Raw genomic sequence first — 22,429 nt, forward strand, 5'->3', positions numbered from 1 at the left:
ACTGTCCAGCCCTTAAGTAATCAGGGCGTAGTGGGAGACTAGCGCGTCAACCCACCGAAGATGGCCGCCTCAGATGGAGCAATCAGGAAGTGGTGCCGCTTGCCTCCCTCCACAACAAACAGCACTGGTTGCTGCGGTGGACCGGGGAGTGAGCGAGCCCAATTCATAGGAGACACCCCCATTAGCGGAAAACAACTGCGGCAGGGATTGCTTAATATGCTTGTAGAAGTATCCCAAGGGTACTGCCTCAATCCCTCCTTCCATCAGATGCAGTTGGGATGCTCTATCCAGAAGGCAGCCTGCTATGTGCTTGTTCCTAAGATTTACCACAATACAGTCACCAGGTGTCTCTTTTGAGTGATAGCCTACCCAAGACACACGTTGCATGTTGTGTATACTCCCGTAGAGTTCTTCGCAACTGAAACACTGTGTGGTCTTAAGGAACCGGTGGGCAACCTTGTTTTTTAAGGGGCAATGCTCTTCGACTAGGGGGGCTGGATGAACGTTTCTTAAAACTATTTCTACCGGTATTGCCTCTGGAGGGAGTTACAGAGTTCTTTGGGTTCTTGTGCATTCTACTTGGTTATTTACAACTGCTAAATGTTTTTTAGGTGGAAAATCAAGACCGTTGCTGTGCATCCTTGGTGGGCCTGAATGTGACCTGGGAGGGCACGCTAACGGATTAAAGTGGGCAGTGCAGGTAGCGCTATTTTTCCTGCCCCACTCTGGTGTGCGGCCTTCGCCTGATACACCCTGGATGTGGGCTGCTGTGGTTGTAATAGAAGCCTCTGGGCTTTGCCAGTGCTGCACCAGATTTTTACAGCTACTTAAAACAGAGCTCAGGCTTTAGCCAATAAGTGCTTTTAGGGAAGTGTCAATGCTATTAAGGACAACCAGGACTGGTTCAAGGTACACTTTCTGGTTTTTTTCCAGGAGCTCTGAGAGGTTGGCTTGTGTTAGGCCTCCCTGAGTGGTGTCATTAACTGGCTCAGACCTAGACGGCAGCACGTTTTTTCTATTGACAGGTGTCGGTTTATTTCTAGCCAGGGTCATCTTGCATTTCGATGGCAGCTTAATACTGCTTTTTGCCTATTTTACTTGTGGTGAGCGGCTAGGTTCCAGCTACGAGCTGTAATCGTCATTAATTGCAATCATGAGATCGCCATTAAAAATGCAAGGGTTTCCAGTGTCCTTACCACTAGCGGCCTGGTGTGGGGCTGTGGTGGCTGGACTGTACCCCCATCACCGGCGTCTCTACCCAAGGGTTTAGGATCCATAGCTTTCTTGGTGAACCCCAGCCTCTCCTCCACGCACTCAATTTCATTGTTACTTGCCCCTATTGCTGTAGTCAAGAAACTAGTTATGGTTGAGGACAGCATGCGTTCCCTGGTATTCGGCATCGCTGCATTCCTCTTCCCCATGATTTTACGTTGCCTGGTGGTTTTTATCCCCTACTTCATGGGCACACAGAGTGAGCTAATCAGAGTTTAGAGAAAGGTTCATGATGATAATGTAATACAAATCAAGTCAACGGGCTTCTTATTTGCCATTTGAAGAATGTATTTACATTAATGCAACTCACAGTTGTACTAAGTTTAACCTTGCCTTTGTATGCAAGCTATTCCATGCAAGAGTTTTTCTATTTGTTCCTTTCATTGATCCTTTGGTTCTTTGCAACAACAGAGTACTTGAGTTAGTTACAGAAGCATAGCATACTTGTTTCAGAAATCCTACATCATTCTGAAGTAAAGATAAAGATATAAACTGATTAAGCAACATTAAATTCTGTGTACTTTTAACCTGGAGAGGAAGTTTAGCTGTTTTTTTTTCTTTGCTCTTAGCCAATTTCTCTGGCAGCACAATTTCAACCATCGTTTTTAGTCTATAACTCATCACATCAATCCTACGGTTTTCCGGTTAAAGCTGCCTTGTATCTGGAAGATTCATTCTGTTTTTTTATTAATCTCAGCAGTAATCATATGTTCCCAATCCTTATCATTAACTTTCAAATGAACCTCCACCACTTGGTAAAGGACAACCTGAGTATGAGGTTCAAGATGTTTTGAGGTTGGCTTTTATTTTAGGTCAAATGGGAGGATGGCCCTCATAGTGGCTCCTCTTGGATGCTTCTTCTGTTCATACCCTTCCACTAGCTCACCATTCTTTTCGATGGCACCCTCATAATAAACAAGGTGCTTCAGAAGAGGGCCATGATGTTACATTGATACCAAGAAGCTGCACGAGGTGGTTTCAAAAGCTCACCTTAGGCTACATGAGTTCATTAGAGGAAGAACTTTTGTATGGTCTCGACATTAGCGTTTTGCATCTGAGATGTCTCGGAGAGGTCGTTAACTGTGGAACTGCAGCTCTGTCTCACAGGAACAGATGCTAAATGGCAAACCAACCTGAAGATTTAGGAGAACTGTGCAATAGACATCTGGAAGAAGAGAGGGGGTGTACTCCAGAAGATGGTGCTGCTGACAAGTGAATCGTCTCTGTCTGATGGAGATAACTAGGAACATAATGGGTAGAACATATTTATTTGGTGTTGTACCCTGTTCGATGTCCATTTTGATGCTTCTGTGATGTAGCACAATATGTATGGGTTCATGAATCTGGAGTGTATAAGATTTTCCTGCCATGGTTATATCAATGTGATCCATTTCCGACAATGCTAATCTGTTATGTGTTGCTGGCAAAATGATTAAAAAAGCTTTTTTTTTTAAAAAAAATGTGTTGCTAGACACTTCCCTCAGACCGATGCTGAGCATCCCTGCCACCTGGGTCAATTTGCGGTGACTCAGAGAGTTTTTCCACAAGCTACACAGACATGAAAAGCAGCAGCAGGGCTCTAGATGTTTGCACGATATGAAGAATGTCTAATCTGGGCTGCTTCTTCCAAGTTGAATTAATGACATGAGTTCAGAAAAACGACCTACTTGATACCTCACAATCTGGCTTTCATCCAGAACACAGCACGGAAACGGCCTTGATAAAAGCCACTGAAGAAATCAGGACAGTTATGGACAAGGGTGGAGCCACCGCTCTAATACTTTTCGATCTCTCTGCGGCGTTTGACACTGTCAATCACCACCTTGTGCAATCCCTCCTGAGAAAGCTAGGGGTAAAGGGTCTAGCTCGGTCTTTTTTAACATCTTTTTGGGCCGAAAGAACACAAACAGTGACTCTGGATCATTTTAAGCCAACACCCTATGTCCTGCCATGTGGGGTGCCACAGGGCTTATCGCTTAGTCAATCCCTTTTTAATATCTACGTGTCAGAGTTGGATTCTCTGATCCAGCATTTCGGCTTTTGTCTAACATTGTATTCTGATGACACACAGATTGTGGTAGCAGTGTATAAAGAGCAAGACTCTCTGGTGCTACAATTTAGAAACTGTATACAGGAAATTAATACCTGGCTGGACAAGCATTGTCTTAAACTCAATTTGGAGAAAACCGAAATAGTGATTTTTCAGCAACCTCCAATCAAGATGGGATGGCATCTGGTGGCCTTTAGAGATGGGAGAGTTGCCAAAACCAGTAGAAAAAGCAAATATCTTGGGATTCCCATCAATAATAAACTAACATGCGCCCAGCAATCACATGCAACGGTCTCCACCACTTTTTATTTGCTCAAGAAACTAATGAAGGTTCTTCCTTATATCCCTATGGATTCTAGGAAGATGGTAGTGACTGCACTAGCATTGTCAAAAGTGGATTATTGCAAAAGGTTGTACCTGAATATGCAAAAACAACATCAGAAAAAACTGCAAATGGTGCAGAATGCAGTCGCAAGACTCATCTTAAATCTGCCCAAGTATGAGTCACTCTCAACCCAAATCAGTAGACTCCACTGGCTTCCTGTAGCAAGCGGGCAAAGTTTAAGACGCTCTGCCTAGCTTTTAAGGCCTTGAACAACATAGGACGGATGTTCCTAAGGAACATTTCTTCTTGGTACTGCCCGGGTAGACAGCTTCGATCTACTGGCACCAAACTTACGTTGATTCCCAGGATTCGCACCCCTATCTGGTGGGGACGAAGCATTGGCTATGGCACGGCAAAGCTCTGGAACACACTTCCAATGCACATCCGGTCTGTAAGGTCATTAGCCTTATTTAGAAAGAGTCTGAAGACATGGCTATTCCTGAATTAAGGCAAACATCTTCAAGGCTCACTGTAAGTCCTTAGCACCAAGACACCTCTGGGTATTCGTGCGTTCAATAAGTTATCTTAACATAACAGTAAAGGGCAAAACCAAATCTTATACTCAGTCCTTTCCAAGATGGTGGATAGTCCATTGGAGGATATCTTACTTTCCAGGTGTAATATATGAAAGAGGCTTTCCTTGTGATTTAAGTTCCTAATTGAAAAACGTGTAAACGTGTAATGGAGGCTTTACAAGAGGACGATGCGCTACAGTGCATTTTGTTCCTTTATTTTTCATCACAATCTTTTGGCTACTATTTTTCTCCCTGATATTTGATTCAAGCATGTTGGATAATTTTCAATCTGGGATCCTCTTTTGACATAGTCTGGTGCTCTTATTCTTTCTGATGTCAGGAACAGACTGTTGTCTTGCTGAATACTTCGGGTTTACCTTGAACTTCAATGATGATTTGCATGTTTGTCAAAGAAGTTTTTCCCACTTGTGGAGTTTAACTCCTAACTATGATTCTCTAAAGGAGACGCATGACACCTTTCATGTATATTACTCTGTGAAGAGTGGCACTACCGTTAGTGGTAGAAATCACCCTTTCCTCATGTATTTAAGAAGGCTACTCAATTGCCCTTATCAGTATGCTGTCTTGGACACTAATCCAAAATCATAAAGAACATGGTCAGATCATTAGTACATCATCAATGTAGCATTGTGGGTATAGGGATGAAAAATATAATTTTCACATATAGTACATAAGCTATTATGTATAAGATTCCAATTATGATTGGAATATATTAGCAGTTATAGTAGAACCTTATCTCAAAACAGAACAAACTAGAGACTATATTTGAAAGAAGGAAATGCTTCAGTGGAGTTGTTTTTGGTTCAAAGCCAAATGTTGAATGTAAATTATGTATAAAGTATGTAAATACTTTTGATTTTTATAAAAAAATAGATAGTATAAGTAGATTATGAAAAATGTATATGTGTATAGATTGTGATTAATGTATATATATGTGTTATTTGTAGCCCTGAAGAAGTCCTTTTGGACGAAACGCGTAGGCACCGGCTACAACATTGTTTTTATGAAGACAGAATCCATGCTTTTTGAATCAAATAAAGAACTTATTATTCATCCACTGAAGACTCATAATTTACCAGGACTGAGTAAATGAAATATTGTGATTCTATATTGTGCATCAAAAGGAAAAGTTTTTTGCTATTACACTGTACAGAAACAGATCGTTTTTTATATTGTTAAAGAGTGCTGGACATTGTGAAAAATTATGTTTGTTTGAGACTTTTTAGTCTTAGGGAGATTTAGGGGTTTTGAATCTCCTGTCCTTAGCACCTAAAATTTGCAGATACAATTGTGATACTAGTGGATAGGTGCAATATCGTATAGCCTCAAATCCCTGTGCTCAGTGTGTATAACATTAATTAATTGGGCTAAATTAGCACTATCCATTCACAATATGGACTTTGATGATAAGCGAGAAGAGATGTTGGGTGACCTATTTCAATCTAAAGGTCCCAACACAAGTGCCCCCAAAGCCTCAGCTCCAAAGAATGAGGGACTAAAAGAAAAATTCTACAAATTCGAAAAGTTGAAGAAACAGGAACTCGCCAAGTGGTGGGATGGGGCGACCCTGCGTAAATATATTGAGAACAAAAAAATACCTCGAGGGTTGAGGATCCTCATCTTTCCAAACTATGAAGATTTGGAACAGGATTTGTTAGACGATTGGGAGGAAGGCCTTTATGACGCCTCCTATCGTATGATGAGTATTCTCATAACTAATGCTGAAAGGAAAGTGAATAAGATAAAAGAGGAAATATCTAAACTTGAAAAAGAAATAATGGATATGAATCTGAAGGATGCTACACTTAAAAACTATGACATCCTAAAAACGGAATTGGCGGCATACCAAATTTATCTAAAAGAGAAAAAGTTGAAAAAAATTCTGAGAGATGAAAAAGATTATGCCAATGGGCGTATATTTACTTTTTCAAAGAAATATGATGACGTCACACCTAAGCCAACAACCACACAGAATAGTACTGACAGAGCGGCCAGTGTATCCTCAAGCAGCACTTCCCTTTCCTCAATTGATAGTGACCCGGGTGAAGGAACAAGTAACCAAAACACCTCTAGCTCTTCGTTTTTTTTAAAAGAAGTCCAACGATACAGGCTGGGAAACAAAAAGAAAAACACAAATTCAGAATCAGAAGGGGAGGGAGGAAACAAACAACAAGGAGTGCAAACAAGATTACAAAGCAAGACACAGTTGAGGAAATAGAAAGTGATACTAATAATGATTGTGTTTCAAACCAATTGCATGTTGTCAATTTGTCGGACAGAATCCTCTCTAATGAAGAAAATGCTGCATTACAAAAAGGTCTTAACTTTTGTGTAACCAATACTTGCAATTTTGTTGATCTGTATAAATTTGTAAGGAAATTGAGATTAACATTTTTTTTTGAGCATCAATCTGTTGTATGTGATGTCCTGCACACCAAAATGAATCCATCAACAATGTCTATTAATGATTTACATGCTACGCATCTACTGGCTACTTTGGATGGGGAAAATGATAGTTTTGACATTACAGATACAGCCAATATGCTAGACATAATTGAGGATGTCAGTGATGATAGTGGTCTAAGATTGAAGTCTAAGTTTGTGCCCATTAGACCTCAGGACACTTTTATTGATGACTTTTATATGAATGTTACACAACAGTTATACCAATTAGAAGATAATCATGGCCCAAAATCATATTGCAAGCACGCTTATAACATTTCTAGAAAGGATAGAGATATCATCAATGCTTTACAGGAAGATAATTACTTGGTCATTCGAGAGGCTGACAAAGGTGGGAATATTATTATCATGAACCGGTCCGACTATTTGAATGAAATAGATAGACAACTAGGGAACACAAATTGCTACATGAAATTGACTGAAAATCCGATCAAAAAAATTGAACAAAATATCAATTCATGCCTAGAAGATTGGCAGGAATCAGGATTACTGTCTGACACTGAACACAGATATCTACAAGCACGAGACTCTCGATTTCCGTGCATTTATGTACTTCCCAAAATTCATAAGGGGGGGGAAGGCTTTCCCCCCCGGAAGACCTATAATTTCAGGGAATGGAGGGCCAACAGAACGCCTTGCAGAATATGTGGACAAATACCTACAGCCTTTTGTCAAAAACTTACCAGCCTACCTGAAGGATAGCGGTGATGTTCTTTGCAAATTGGAAGACTTCCTTTGGGATAGTCCTGATCTACTATTTGTCACACTTGATGTGGAAGGCCTATATACGTGCATCAAAACTGACTGTGGCCTGAGAGCTTTAAAACATTTTCTTTACAAACGGAATGCTAATAATCTGGGACACACGCTCATGCTACTCGAGATGGCTCGCATGATCTTGGACCTGAATGCTTTTCTGCATGATGGTACATGGTTCTTGCAGAAGCAGGTGACAGCCATGGGATCCAGGTTTGCTCCATCTTATGCAAACCTTTTCATGGGCTTGTATGAGACGGAGCATGCCTGGGGACCAGGCTCTAGACAATGGAATGATAACATCATATTTTACGGAAGATACATCGATGACATTCTATTGATTTGGAATGGAAATGTCCTCGACTTGACTAATTACCTTGAATACCTTAACAACAATCAATTCAATGTAAGGTTGACCATGAACCACTCTGAAAGACAAATTGATTTCCTTGATCTAAGACTGTACATAAAAGACAACAGAATACACAGTGATATTCACAGGAAATCTACAGCGTGCAATAGTGTTTTGCATGCTGAGAGCGCACATCCAAAAAGCACTATCAATGCGATACCTTACGGGGAAATGATCAGGGCTCGTAGAAACTGTAGCGAAAACCCAAATTTTTTAAAACAGCTCAGTACAATTCAAAATAATTTCACCGAAAGGGGATATTCGAAACAATGTTTAAAAAAAGCAGAATCAAAGGCCCTACAGGTAGATCGAAAGTCCACCCTCAAATCAAAAACAAACAGTTCCAACAATAAAAAACACGAAGTACTATTTATAACAGAATATAATGCATATAGTGATCATATTTATAACATCATTCGCAAGAACTGGCACCTACTTAAGTCTGGACCAATGCCGGCTGGAACTATCCCAGACAAACCAAGAGTTGTTTACAGGAGAGGGGAAACATTAAAGAAAAAACTATGTCCTAGTTATGTAACTAACACGCACAACAAATCCTCCTCAAAAAATTGGTTACCAACTAGACCAGTTGGATTCCACATCTGTGGATCTTGTATAGTGTGTAAGATTGGACTCAATAAAAAGACTGAGTTCAAATGCAATACCTCTAAAAATTACACAATATGAACCTTCATAAATTGCAACACAACCCACACAGTATATGTTTTGGGATGTGCTTGCGGAAAAATGTATGTGGGCAGTAGTATTAGAAGCCTAAAACTTAGGATACAAGAGCATGTACGAGCAATTAAAAACAGAGATACAAAATATCCTGTAGCTGTCCACATACAGGAACAACATCCAGAGAAAAGGGATATATGGTTCCATGCTCTAGAACACATAAAAAGCCCATTTCGAGGAGGAAATAGAGAAACAAACCTAAGAAATGCAGAGGCAGGATGGATTTGTCGTCTACGGGCGACAACACTGGGACTCAATATCAACAATGAATTACATCATTTCTTATAAATGATCCTAATATTCAAAAACAGCTCTTGCTTGCAACGCATGTAACAAAAAATATGCTGTTTAAAACAGTATATGGCTGAGATACCCGCCACCCCCTCTCGACGCAATCCCCAAGGATGGGAAAACGGAAACGGTTCTGAACTTTTGGAAGGCGGGAGGGAGTGACCCTCCCGGACGTATTTATTAAAATATGAAACAAAATCAAAACATTAAAATAACAGTTTCATATTATGTACAATTTCATTTCCACATTACGATGTTTGGCTAACCTTAACATATTTCTAATACAAAGGTTCTCCTAGCCGAACTAAACATCCTACAAAACATTTAACTTGAAATTGTACATCCTAACGTTAAGGGCCAACGGCAAGGTCGTAACCGGTGTCAGATCCCTAAACCAGAATTACCCCCCCCACTTGGGAGGGGCGACCGCACAGAGGCTGTACCTCAAATGCATCTACCAATTTCCCTTGACTTGACGGGGGCCCGAATGAACTCGACGCCATTTAAAGGTCGTCCGAGGACTCGTGTGAGGTGTCTAGAAGGTAGCGTAAACCCCCTCCCCACCCACACAACTTACCACAGCTGCCGTCGCAGATGTCCTGGCCCCGGGAAATTCCCCAGGAGGGGCCGTAGCCCCTCCTATCAAGGAAGGGGCCTTGACCGCCTTTCCTTTTCTTTCGGCGGCCCATCCTTAGAAGGGACCGCCTCCCCATTGAGGGGCCAATGGCCACCTCCCCCGGGCGCTCCCATCCGTAATGGGTGACGCCCCCCCCATAGGGATCTTCCAATTACTGCTCACCGATCATGACCTTACCGCCCGACCAAAATAAATACGACAATTAACTAATTACTAAGAAAAAGGCAATCATAACTACTTCACGTAACATTTATTGATCAACACTAGTGTAACTTTATTCGAAAACATACTCAAGATGATCATTTTCTTTATTACATACACAACTAACACGTCCATCATCACAACCTGTAAGAAATAGAGTTACACATCAAACTTTATTAAAACCGACTGCTGTCTTCAGGGGCTGGTGGGTGGGTCAAAATTGGCTCTTCGTTCCGTCTCGAGCTCACGTGCAGCGGGGAAGTGCAGCTTCAGAGCACAGGAACAAGAGGATGCTTTCTTGGCTTGTTGCTCCTTTTATCCGTCTTCGGGCGGGCGTAAACCCGCCTCCGCCTTGCCCCCCGGGGGCGTGGTCGGCGGCGTCAGCGTCTAGGACAACCCACTCTGGGGCGGGAAAAGGCGCGCCCCGGCTACGCCGCTTCGGGCATACCAGCCGAGACTCGCCTCCCGCCCAAGATGGCCTCCCGGGGGGATCGGGGTACTCCACCATACGTTCGGGGGGACCGAATGGTCACCCCATTCCATATGGCTGAGATACCCGCCACCCCCTCTCGACGCAATCCCCAAGGATGGGAAAACGGAAACGGTTCTGAACTTTTGAAAGGCGGGAGGGAGTGACCCTCCCGGCTGTATTTATTAAAATATGAAACAAAATCAAAACATTAAAATAACAGTTTCATATTATGTACAATTTCATTTCCACATTACGATGTTTGGCTAACCTTAACATATTTCTAATACAAAGGTTCTCCTAGCCGAACTAAACATCCTACAAAACATTTAACTTGAAATTGTACATCCTAACGTTAAGGGCCAACGGCAAGGTCGTAACCGGTGTCAGATCCCTAAACCAGAATTACCCCCCCCCCACTTGGGAGGGGCGACCGCACAGAGGCTGTACCTCAAATGCATCTACCAATTTCCCTTGACTTGACGGGGGCCCGAATGAACTCGACGCCATTTAAAGGTCGTCCGAGGACTCGTGTGAGGTGTCTAGAAGGTAGCGTAAACCCCCTCCCCACCCACACAACTTACCACAGCTGCCGTCGCAGATGTCCTGGCCCCGGGAAATTCCCCAGGAGGGGCCGTAGCCCCTCCTATCAAGGAAGGGGCCTTGACCGCCTTTCCTTTTCTTTCGGCGGCCCATCCTTAGAAGGGACCGCCTCCCCATTGAGGGGCCAATGGCCACCTCCCCCGGGCGCTCCCATCCGTAATGGGTGACGCCCCCCCCCATAGGGATCTTCCAATTACTGCTCACCGATCATGACCTTACCGCCACAGGCCGGATAGTTGACCGGCTATCCGGACCCCCCACAACAACTCCTACCTAAAGGTCATGTTTTAAACTCTTTAGCCAAGCAATGAGGTCTCCTATGAGTAACTCATTCCCCACCCGGGACAAATGGACCCCATCTCCCAAATACATACTGTCCCCCTTGATACAACCATGCGGAATAGAATGCAGTGCACTTGAACGAAACAATCTACCCAACTTGTTATTTATTTTCTTCACTGAGTGATTCAGAGCAGACACAGAAATCGCCCCCCGCCACACTTTCCGTGGAATCATATGGGACCATGCGATTGTGCACCCTGGAACTCTTCTCGCCAACCAACTTACAGTGGAAAGCATTGCCTCGAGAAGCAGTCGTCTACCAGTGGTCACCAAATCATTACCCCCAAGATGGACTATGACTATAGACGGCGGTGACCTTGTCCGCCCTAACAAACCCTCGAAAAAGGATTGAAACTGGTCAATACAGAGCCCGCCCCTTCCGTAGAAGGTCACCCTGTACCCATATTCCCCAGCCATGTGAATCATGTCACCTGCTTCGAATACGTCCGCGGCACGCCTCACGTATGAGTGACCCACACCTCCTTTTTCGCAGCCGGTGAAGTCTGACCGCTGGTTCCCAGGTGTCGGGTCGACTGCACAGTTCGCCCTGCCTCGTAAGCTTGCGCAACTGAAAACCAAACAAAAACAAGAAGCGTGAGTACATCATTACAGCTTCACAACATGTGCAACCGCACATACCTTTTGTAACAGTTCGAGGACCAACGCCCCAAACGCTTCACTTTATCAACACTCAGACCCCTGGCTGTAGCCTCAGTAGCAGCCCCTATCCGAAAGGAGTGGGTCCCGAACTCGCCGGGGTTCAAGCCCGCGGCCGAAATTGACATCGCAAGTACCCGCTGGAACTGAAACCTCGTCAGTGGGGTGGCGTCAGCGTGTCTCAACAAGGTCCCTCCCCATGATGCCACCCTCTGCGCTAAATATTCCTCTACGCAAACAACAGGGCACATGGAAGACCCGGGAATCCTCTGAATGATTATGCAGTCCCCAATCGCACCCTGATCGGTTTTAGACCTGACAAACGAGACAGTCATCGTCTCGACCTTGACCTGGATGTGCTCTCGGCACAGACCCCCCATCGTATCCTGCTTGTTCTTTGCCACTAGTTCGCTTACCCGCATAGCCCCATGGAATGCCAGCGTGAATGCGGCTCGGAATAACACTGTTTCATACTGGGATGAACACGTTGCAGGGAGTACGGACAATAACAAGGCCAACCTATCCAGACCTATCGGGTGCCTCTCATCTACTCTGCGACCCTCAAGGCGTTGCCACCCACGTAGCGCTTTCTGTACAACGAAAGACGCTGTCGGGTCCTGGATCCCATGAGCCCTTGCCATAAAGGAAATGGCGGCCCGATGCCTCTGGGCCGTAGCCACTGATTTGCCTGCCTGATGTAAAGACAGCAAAAATTTTACGACAAGCTCTTCCTGTCCCCAAAATTCCCCCCCTGCAGAACCCAAAAAGGACCAATAGGAACGGAACGCCCCTTCATATGCCTTCCTTGTCCTGGGTGCTAAACTCTCTCCCACGAGGTTTTGTAGTTCGGGGCACCGAGAGACCAGAGAGCTTCGGGAAAGGGTGCCGCCACCGGGTCCGCTGTGGGCAGAAAACCCCAGAAGGCCTGCATACGGAAACGAGAAAGCGCATCAGCCGCTTGGTTCGGTACCCCCGGGACATGTTTTGCCCTAAAGAGCACATTCAACTGCATACACAATAACACAATTTCTTTGAGCAGTCTCAGAATCCATTTGCAACGTGCTGCCTGACTATTGATACACTCAACCACAGTCATGTTATCAGACCAGAACACCACAGAGTGATCCCGAAACCCCTCCGGCCACGTTTTCAAGGCCACCAAAATAGGGAAGAGTTCAAGAAAAGCAATGTTAGTCGTCAGCCCGCACTCGTGCCACCATGACGGCCATTTTTGAGCCGACCATTGTGTACCAAATATGGCACCAAAACCTATACTCCCCGCCGAATCCGTCCAAAGCCCCAGCTCCTCGGAGGACACCGCTGGTTTGTTCCAGACAATTCGACCATTGAAATCCGCCAGAAATGCCAACCAAATGCGCATGTCCTGGCGAACCTCTGCCGAGAGCCTCGTGCGGTGATGACCCTCCTTCAGGCCGACCATGGCTTGTGCAATCGAGCGGGAAAAGGGGCGGGCCATTGGCATCACTCTCAGGGCAAAATTCAACTGACCCACCACTTGTTGCAATTGATGCAGGTTTACTTTCGTTGCACGAATACATGTTTCAAGGGACGTCACAAATTTTAACACTTTTTCCCTGGGTAATCTAAAACAACCTTCTACCGAGTCGAGCTCGATCCCCAGAAACTCGAGCAAAGTTGAGGGACCCACAGTCTTACCTGGCGCCAATGGCACACCAAACTCATTCATTAAGACACGAAATTCATGTAAGGCCTGACCACACTCAGGATCCCCAGCTGCCCCCAAAAACAGAAAGTCATCGAGATAATGCAGGAAACAACTGAACTTTTCAAAATAGGCACAGGATATAGAGCACCCCATTGGCATACATCTATCCATATAATAGCGACCCTGAAACATAAAACCAAGGAGACGCTGATCGTCTGGGTGTACCGGGAGCAACCGGAACGCTGACTCGATGTCTGATTTTGCCATCAGCGCCCCGGGCCCCAGGCGATTCAACATGGCGACGGCCTCATCGAAAGATGCGTACCGCACCGAACACACTTCCGGGTCTATCGCATTGTTTACGGAAAGACCACGTGGGGCTGACAAGTTATGTATTAGCCGAAACTCACCCGGGTCCTTCTTGGGGACCACCCCTAGAGGGGAACAAACAAAGTTGGCAACCGGTGGCAAATCAAATGGACCGGCGACACGACCTCGCGTCACCTCCTTCCCAATCTTAACCTGGACCACCGCCGTATGCTGCAAGACCGAAAGTTGGTTCTTACAGTGTGCTACACCCTGAAAATCCCCCACTGGGATGCGGAAACCATATGAAAACCCGTCCCGCAACACCCCAGCAGAAGCATGATCCGGGTATTCGTTGAGCCAAGGAATCATTGCCATGGTATCAATTGGAGTAGGTAAAGGCACCCCTCGGACTATTTCAGACCTGTTTGGCGCTTCCCCTACCACCGTTATCACCCGTCTTGGCTCTGCACATGGACTCTGGATGGGATGACTGCCCACACCCTCCACATTCATGTCTGAACTTGCATGACCCCTGGGGCCTCGTACATTTTCCCCTGTTAAAATTCCAACAAATCCCCTTTTTACCTGCGTTGCCACTCGACTTCGAGTGGTACTCGATACCTGCACCCGTCCGAAAGGGTGTCCCAGAGGATTGGCGGGAAGATTCACCCCCATTACTCCCTGACAAAGGCACTTTTAATACTCCTGAACTCTCCATTTTCTGCCACGAGACGGAGTCGAAACAATCCCATGTTAGAACTGGGTCGTGCTCTTTAGCTTTTCTAAAAATATTATCATAACAGAACCACTGATTGCCCCCATACGCCTGAGAGTACTCCATGATACGTGACTGATAAATAGGCAACTCGGTCAACAGCTCGGGCCTGCGCTCACCCATGATGGAGGTAAAAATGCCCCACGCTCTGCCCCAAGTACCTATGTTTTCGTCTACCTTAAAGGCGGCCATTTTTGCGCGCCAAACACTCGGATGCATAAGCTCCTTCTGGCTCTTTACATGCTCTATCTCGTAATGGTCGGTAAGCAAAGAAAACATGTTAACATACTTATCCGCCCAAATCTTTTCCTTAATTTCCAGTGGAACATGCTGTGCAACTTTTTCCCTTCGTGACGGCACAGACCCTTCCCCCGCAATCGGCAATGGCCGCTTACCTGAACTAAATCCTGCATTTGCCGCCGAACTTGAGCCTGCTGCACTTTCGGCCCTTGGAAGCTGTGGGGGAACAGAAGATGGTGCCTTCGCAGCCTCTCTAGAATCCCGCAGTTGTCTCATCACTGCCCGGGCGTCGTCAGCCGTGGCGCCCTCACTATCTTTGCCCAACCACGCTGCCAATTGCGCCGCCAATTCGGGAGGCATATCTTCCCCGTTCACGGGGGTGACCACCACGGGGATCGGATGCCCCTCCTTCGGAACAGAGGTTGGCTCCTCAAGTGGAGTATCGGGAACCGAGGTTTCCCCCCCAAGTGCCCCCCTTTTGGACCTCTTGCCTCTCCCACTAGGGACTACTCCTGGCAAAGCTGGTCCGATAACTCGCTTCGGTCCTCCCTCCCCGTTCTTAGCCGCCATCTGCTTCTTCAAATCGGCTACCTCCTTTATCAGCATGCGGAGCATCTGATCGGTCCCGACCCGCTTTCCGACCTTCTTGCCCGGCATTCTCCAACGAAGATATCTGAAAGAACAAGAACAAATTAAAACGCTCAAAATTGGCTCTTCGTTCCGTCTCGAGCTCACGTGCAGCGGGAGGTGCAGCTTCAGAGCACAGGAACAAGAGGATGCTTTCTTGGCTTGTTGCTCCTTTTATCCGTCTTCGGGCGGGCGTAAACCCGCCTCCGCCTTGCCCCCCGGGGGCGTGGTCGGCGGCGTCAGCGTCTAGGACAACCCACTCTGGGGCGGGAAAAGGCGCGCCCCGGCTACGCCGCTTCGGGCATACCAGCCGAGACTCGCCTCCCGCCCAAGATGGCCTCCCGGGGGGATCGGGGTACTCCACCATACGTTCGGGGGGACCGAATGGTCGCCCCTTTCCATATATAGTTGCCATAGATACTCCACCAGTATATACCTGTATCCACTCAGAATTTAAAGCTAACAGGTTGGAGGTAGTACTATATAAACAAGCAACTAGAAAATATATAATTAATCATAACTAAAATTGTGTCCAGGCTTGTCGAAACAAAAAAGAGCCAGGTTCTTGGTTAACTCACATTTAAATGATATACAAATTTATTCTTCAAAACCTAACGCAAGGATCAGAAAACCTCTAAGTCATATGTGAAAATTATGAAACTTATAATTAAAACAAAATAACAGATAAATACATTAATATAAGGATATTAGAAACTATTATGAAATGGCGTTCAAAATAAATGTGGTGTCTGAAAATTAGCCAATAGTCACTATCATTTTGCCCTAATGTCTACTTAATACATGATTGGCATGTTAATTTGGCTTAGTTTTGAATAATAATACTCATTGTGTAATATGCAGAGGATTGCGTGTCATACTTTATTGAAAGAGTCTAAGTCGAATTAGTATTCATAAATAAAGCCCACATAGAAACAACTTATGTTCCGTGACTAAACTTGCATTACAAAAATATTCCTAGATATACAGACGGACACATAAGGCTTTGAGGTAGACTTTGACAACGAAATGAGACCATTTCAAGATGGCGCCTGTGCACTCTGATATGGAGAACAGGCATATTTCAATGACGTCGTCGGCCTTTCTCTCTGCACTAATAAATTATTTAACAGATAATTGGAAAATAGATTCGGGTAGGGTTTCAAAAAATAATATTCATCTCGGAAATATGCAGATGACCGCGTGTCAGATGCAATGAATAAATTTCGATCTGAATTAATGATTGCAAAATAAATGCTGAAACAGAAACAACTAATGTTTCATGAAACAGACATGTATCATATCAGTCTCCTTAAATATATAGATAAATATAAAAGACTTTTTCAGGCCGACACTGATAATAAAACGAAACCATCCCAAATTGGCGCTTATGTATTCACGCATTAAAAATAGACATATTCTAAGCACGCCATCGGCATTTTCGATCTGTGAATAAATAGGCGTTTAACTCAGCATAAGATCACACTATGAAAATTAGATTTGAAACAGTCAATATAGTCTTTATTATACATAATTGCTAGAACTTGCATCAAACAACGGTGCGCACATGCACATTTAAAGATGGCGCTCATATGTTATCACGAAGGATGACGTTTTTTGAAAGCACGACCACCTGTGTACAATTAAGACATCTGAGCGGGCTATTTAAATCCAAGACAGAATGCTTTCATTTGCAAGCCGCTGTGGTTACGACGCCACGAAGCCAGTGATTTGTCAACACACAAGTAAGTGCAAGGGGTTACTCTGCTCCATAAACTTTGGATAGATTAGACTAAAGAGCGTTTTTTTCATCTGACCTCTGCAACCTGAGAATGATAGTTAGAGATTGCCTTCTTTGTTAAAACTGCCATAGGCAATAATGACATGGAAATCTCATATATCGTTTTTTTATACAAAGCTCTTTATGTCCTATAATAGACTTGTTCTCTTTATTAAAATAGTTAGTATACTATGACATAGAACTCAGTCAATTTTTATTGGATGTCAATCCCACGGTGGTATTTGCCTAAAAAGAACTCTTAAATTTATAACATCCACCATTCTTTAAAAACAAAACGTGGATGCATCATGATGTGCGCTTTAGCGTAAAACATATTTACATAATGCAAATATTCGCTCTTTAAAGTCCAAATTAAAATTGAATATAGCACATATTATTTGCCTTTATAGCATGTTGGATCTATAAGAATCCGGCACATCAGAGACCAGTGTCCAAGACATTGTGAGATATATATCACAGACACGTGACCCCCAGTAGAAAGACGCTATTTGACAAATCACAAGGTAGGCAAAAATATAATGTATTAGTAGACACATGCTTATGTGTATCACAACAAACTTGAGTAACACTTTGTTCTGTCTTGTATTACCTCTGTACTTGGATTAAGGAGGAATTTTCTTATAATACTAAACAATTTGCATAAATATTCTTCATAGATATTCGTTACAAAGGTTGTGAAAGTATACTAAGGAAGTGAATCACAAATAATCCTTCATGAAGAAGAAACAGATAAGCCCTACTTTATCCAGAAATTGACTTACCTGGTAAGAAATACCATGCATGTTCTGACTAGATTATGGTTAATAGGAAAATATTGAACATCCAAAGAATTAAAATATAAGGTACATAGCCATAACAACAAAACTCAAATTTCTCCTTTTTATAAGAAAATGTCATGGTCATCTCCCTTTATATAATAAAAAAATGTTATGGTCATTTAAAGGCTCCCGCTTTTTGAAAATGTCAATGTCACCTAAAGGTTTTTCTCACTGCTTATTCTAGCATTGGTAATAATATTTGCTCTACCCACCAGACCGTGAATATAAATGTCTGTCAGTCTTGCTTATGTGTAAAGAATATAGAAATTTCAATCTCAAAACAGAACAAACTAGAGACTATATTTGAAAGAAGGAAATGCTTCAGTGGAGTTGTTTTTGGTTCTAAGCCAAATGTTGAATGTAAATTATGTATAAAGTATGTAAATAGCACGAATGTTTTTTGATTTTTATAAAAAAATAGATAGTATAAGTAGATTATGAAAAATGTATATGTGTATAGATTGTGATTAATGTATATATATGTGTTATTTGTAGCCCTGAAGAAGTCCTTTTGGACGAAACGCGTAGGCACCGGCTACAACATTGTTTTTATGAAGACAGAATCCATGCTTTTTGAATCAAATAAAGAACTTATTATTCATCCACTGAAGACTCATAATTTACCAGGACTGAGTAAATGAAATATTGTGATTCTATATTGTGCATCAAAAGGAAAAGTTTTTTGCTATTACACTGTACAGAAACAGATCGTTTTTTATATTGTTAAAGAGTGCTGGACATTGTGAAAAATTATGTTTGAGACTTTTTAGTCTTAGGGAGATTTAGGGGTTTTGAATCTCCTGTCCTTAGCACCTAAAATTTGCAAATACAATTGTGATACTAGTGGATAGGTGCAATATCGTATAGCCTCAAATCCCTGTGCTCGGTGTTTATAACAGTATTACTGGCCCCCTGCAGATATTAACATCAATGCTGCCAAAGAATAATGACACATGGTGGGAGGTATAAAGTATACTCTATGAGCCATCATCTTGCCCTGGCCATCTCCGGCGTCTCCCAAAGCAGGGGAGTGTTTCCGAACTAGTAACACCTTGCCCAGGGCCATGCGAAATGCAACAACTAACATTATTTCTAGTATTCTATTGCCACTGGGGTCCTGGGGAGTCTGTTTTCTGTTCCACTCATCCTTCACCCTAAATGGGATTAGAGTGGTGGAGGTCTGAGAAAGCTGCCCCGGAGAAACAATTGGGCAGCTGTCTTAATGCTCCTTCACCTTTATTTTTTGAGGGTCAGGGAGGACCAGACAGCATAAAGCTGACCCCACCCACTGCCATGCTCCCCTTGAGCCTCACAATGCTGTAGGGCAAGGAGGAGCCAGGAAGTTGATTGCTGCCCCAGGAAACCTGGCTTTTTTGGCATACTAATGCCATCTTTATCAGAGCTCATTTCTCTCTGGCCAGGCAAAGCCTGACCAAAAAGACCCAGAGCTGAAATCCATGAGGTAAGAACGTCCCTGAATAGCAGTGGGGGGGAGGGGGGGGGGGGGGGACTAGTGAGTTGAACACAGCTGCACTGAGGCAATCCAGAGGCATTTAGAATGTTTTAAGTCAGAGGTTTGCAATTGTTCTTGATCTATTCATAGTGATTTCTTTCCCTTTTATCCACAATAAGTTATTTACAAATAAGGAGTGCATTTACCTGTCTCCCATTGAGCATGCTCCTTTCCCAATGCGAGGCGCCCTGGTTGCTTTAAGCAGTTCCTGACATAGTAAGTGGACTGCGGACACAAGTGAGTATATTTTGGTGCACAGTCATACATCTCTTTCTCTGAGCAGAAAAAATGCACACTGAGCAGCATCCAGGCACAGCCATCTCAAACTACATCCAGGCACCTTGAGCATGCCACTGGCACATTGAAGGAGCGGGAACTGGCTCGGTCCTCATGGCGTGGCTTAACCTTCTCAGAACCCGACAAACACTATGTTTTTGAGGACTGGTGCATCAGGAGGGCTGGTCCCCGTAGTATGTTTAGGTACTTTTGAGCAAGTGCATCAAAAAACTAAAAGTGCAGTTATATTTGCCTCAGTCCGCTTTATAACCTACCCTACTATCAAAGCACGTATGGGGTTAGAATAGTAAATACGCACTTCATTACGGTCAATGGCCGGTCTCATAATAATAGGTATGTTATGTTGTGGGTGTGTGTGCGCGCAAATGCACACCATGTGTGTCTGTGCATCTGCATACGCAGAGACAATACCATTTAAACATGGTGACCCAACAAAATCACCTTTCACTCACTTCTGTGCGATTCAGAAGTTATTCGATACATTTTAAACATATTGCAGTATTCTACTTCTTGATAATTCCTCCTTTGTCATTAGTTCCAAGATGTCAGTCGCTAATATGTGCAATACCTCTGGAGTCAAATGTTGTGCGATTAGGCATGGGGGGGGGGGCAAAGACATCTCATGTCACTTTCGGCAAACCTATGAATTTAATTAAATGACACTAGTGATTTTCATGGTACTCAAATGATTATCTTTGGTGGCAGTTTAACATTCCTTAGGATTCCATGCCGATATTTGTATTATAATTTTAAATATGTATTACATTACATAAAAAACAACAATACGCTTTGTTAGTACCTTAATGGGTTCTTGGTAAACCTACAGCCATAGATAAAGAAAGCACCATTTAAGATGGCAACCTGGTACAAAGAAAGCTCAGCAAGCTTTGTAATTGCTGCTGACGTGCACGGTGACCTGACAGCACCTGAGTGACCTGAGTTTGAATACTGAGAGAGCAAATTCAGCCTTTCATCCTTTAAGGTTGAAGAAATGTGTGCTAAAAAAATCGATAACATCAACCGTTGTTACCTAACAATAAATTATCATTAATATGTACTAAGCTAGAATGAATGTGATACAATTCCATGCTGGATTTGGAGCAATTTCATTAGGACAAAGGGCAAGTTCATTCTTAAACTGTGGGCCAATGACCGCTGAAGAAATAGACACCCTTGAGGGAACTATGTTGAGGCATTGTGATCCGGGGTTGAGAACCTCAGACAGCTGTACCTGGCACACTGCGCACACAAGTGAATTAGAGACGTTTTGAGGCATGGGCAAAGTGGGCTCTGGCCCAGGACCCCCAGCTTTTCAGGGTCCCCCTAATAGAGCCAGATCTGTTCTGCAGACAGTTTTGCCCTGATGATCTTGAACAATTCTTAAACAGATTGTATTAAATATGTTTCTTTAATTTTATCTTGTAGGTGAAGTCTGAGAATATATTACAGACAGTGTGCAGAGAAATGTGTTTAGGCTTCATGCAACATCCATAAAAGTGTTTATTTTAAATAAAAACAGAACAACACATATGAGAAATGGGAGGGTGTCAAAGAGATTAATGTTTAATGAGCTGATGCTGTGTGACGATATTGAAAACGAAGGTCAATATCCCTGAATATCAGCTGTAAACACATTTAGAATTTGGACGAGTGTGTCTGTGCACTGTCCGTGACCTGGCCAAAGAAGGCATGAAAGAGCTGAAACGGGATCAGAAATTCAAATCTGTTCCGATTAGGGGGCCCCAAAATACATTTAGCCGAGGGTCCACTCTCAACGGTCTTAATACGTCCCTGATCGACAGTACAACGCTTTAAAACATGTAAATGTCGTGTGGAGTACATACTCTCCGCGAAAAAAACATATTCAAAAGAGAAAGAAAGCAGGGTTAGGAAACCAAACAGAACGTTGACATTTTCAGTCTCGTCAACACTCACCTGTCACTGCGTGTTCGGAGACATCCGACTAACGTCTAGCTACACACTTGTCCCATACGGAAAACACGACGCCACAAGTGAGGGCGTCTAAAATCGCATCCTGGCCCCCCGGATTCGAAACACATCACCATCCACAGCCGATTGAAAAAACACTATTCGGAAAGAGACTAGACGCCACCAATACTCCGCATCCCACACATTCAGCGTGGAACCCACGAGGCGAGAGCCCCGTCCAGGCCTTTCTGACAGAGAGCTATGGGCTCCCAGAAGCGTTCTCAACCAGCTGATCAGCTTGTGCCGGCCGAGACCAGCCCTTCTTTGAAACACACTGCTTGTTTTTAGCATGACTGTCAGGCCGACTCCTCCCCCCTGTTGTTCACACAAACACTGACCATCAATTGGATCAGCAGTCTAAACTGCAACAAAATCAAACTGGCACTGTCTGCGTTCTTTAGAAAATATAGTTTATCTGGCATTTACAAGAACCTGTTGTAGCTGAAGAGCTACTCTAGTCTTTTTTCCATGTTAGGCCCTCAAATTGCTCGTCAGAGCTTCATGCTCTCAACTGTCAGGCTTCCCTCAGAACACACTCCAACATCCCATGCATTATCACCA

At 43.7% G+C, this 22,429-nt stretch overlaps 1 protein-coding gene across 1 annotated transcript in view; it reads right to left on the minus strand.

Annotated features, from left to right (window-relative positions):
- GJE1 (gap junction protein epsilon 1) overlaps window positions 1-22,128 on the minus strand; it is a 180,717-nt gene extending 158,589 nt beyond the window's left edge. The window contains exon 1 of the transcript XR_015296502.1: window positions 21,815-22,128. The gene's annotated coding sequence lies outside the window, so the exon portion shown is untranslated. The remainder of the gene's footprint in view (window positions 1-21,814) is intronic.
- Window positions 22,129-22,429: the final 301 nt, after the last annotated feature.

This window comes from Lissotriton vulgaris, chromosome 6, assembly GCF_964263255.1.
Source record: "Lissotriton vulgaris chromosome 6, aLisVul1.2, whole genome shotgun sequence".
Taxonomy (NCBI): Eukaryota; Metazoa; Chordata; class Amphibia; order Caudata; family Salamandridae; genus Lissotriton; species Lissotriton vulgaris.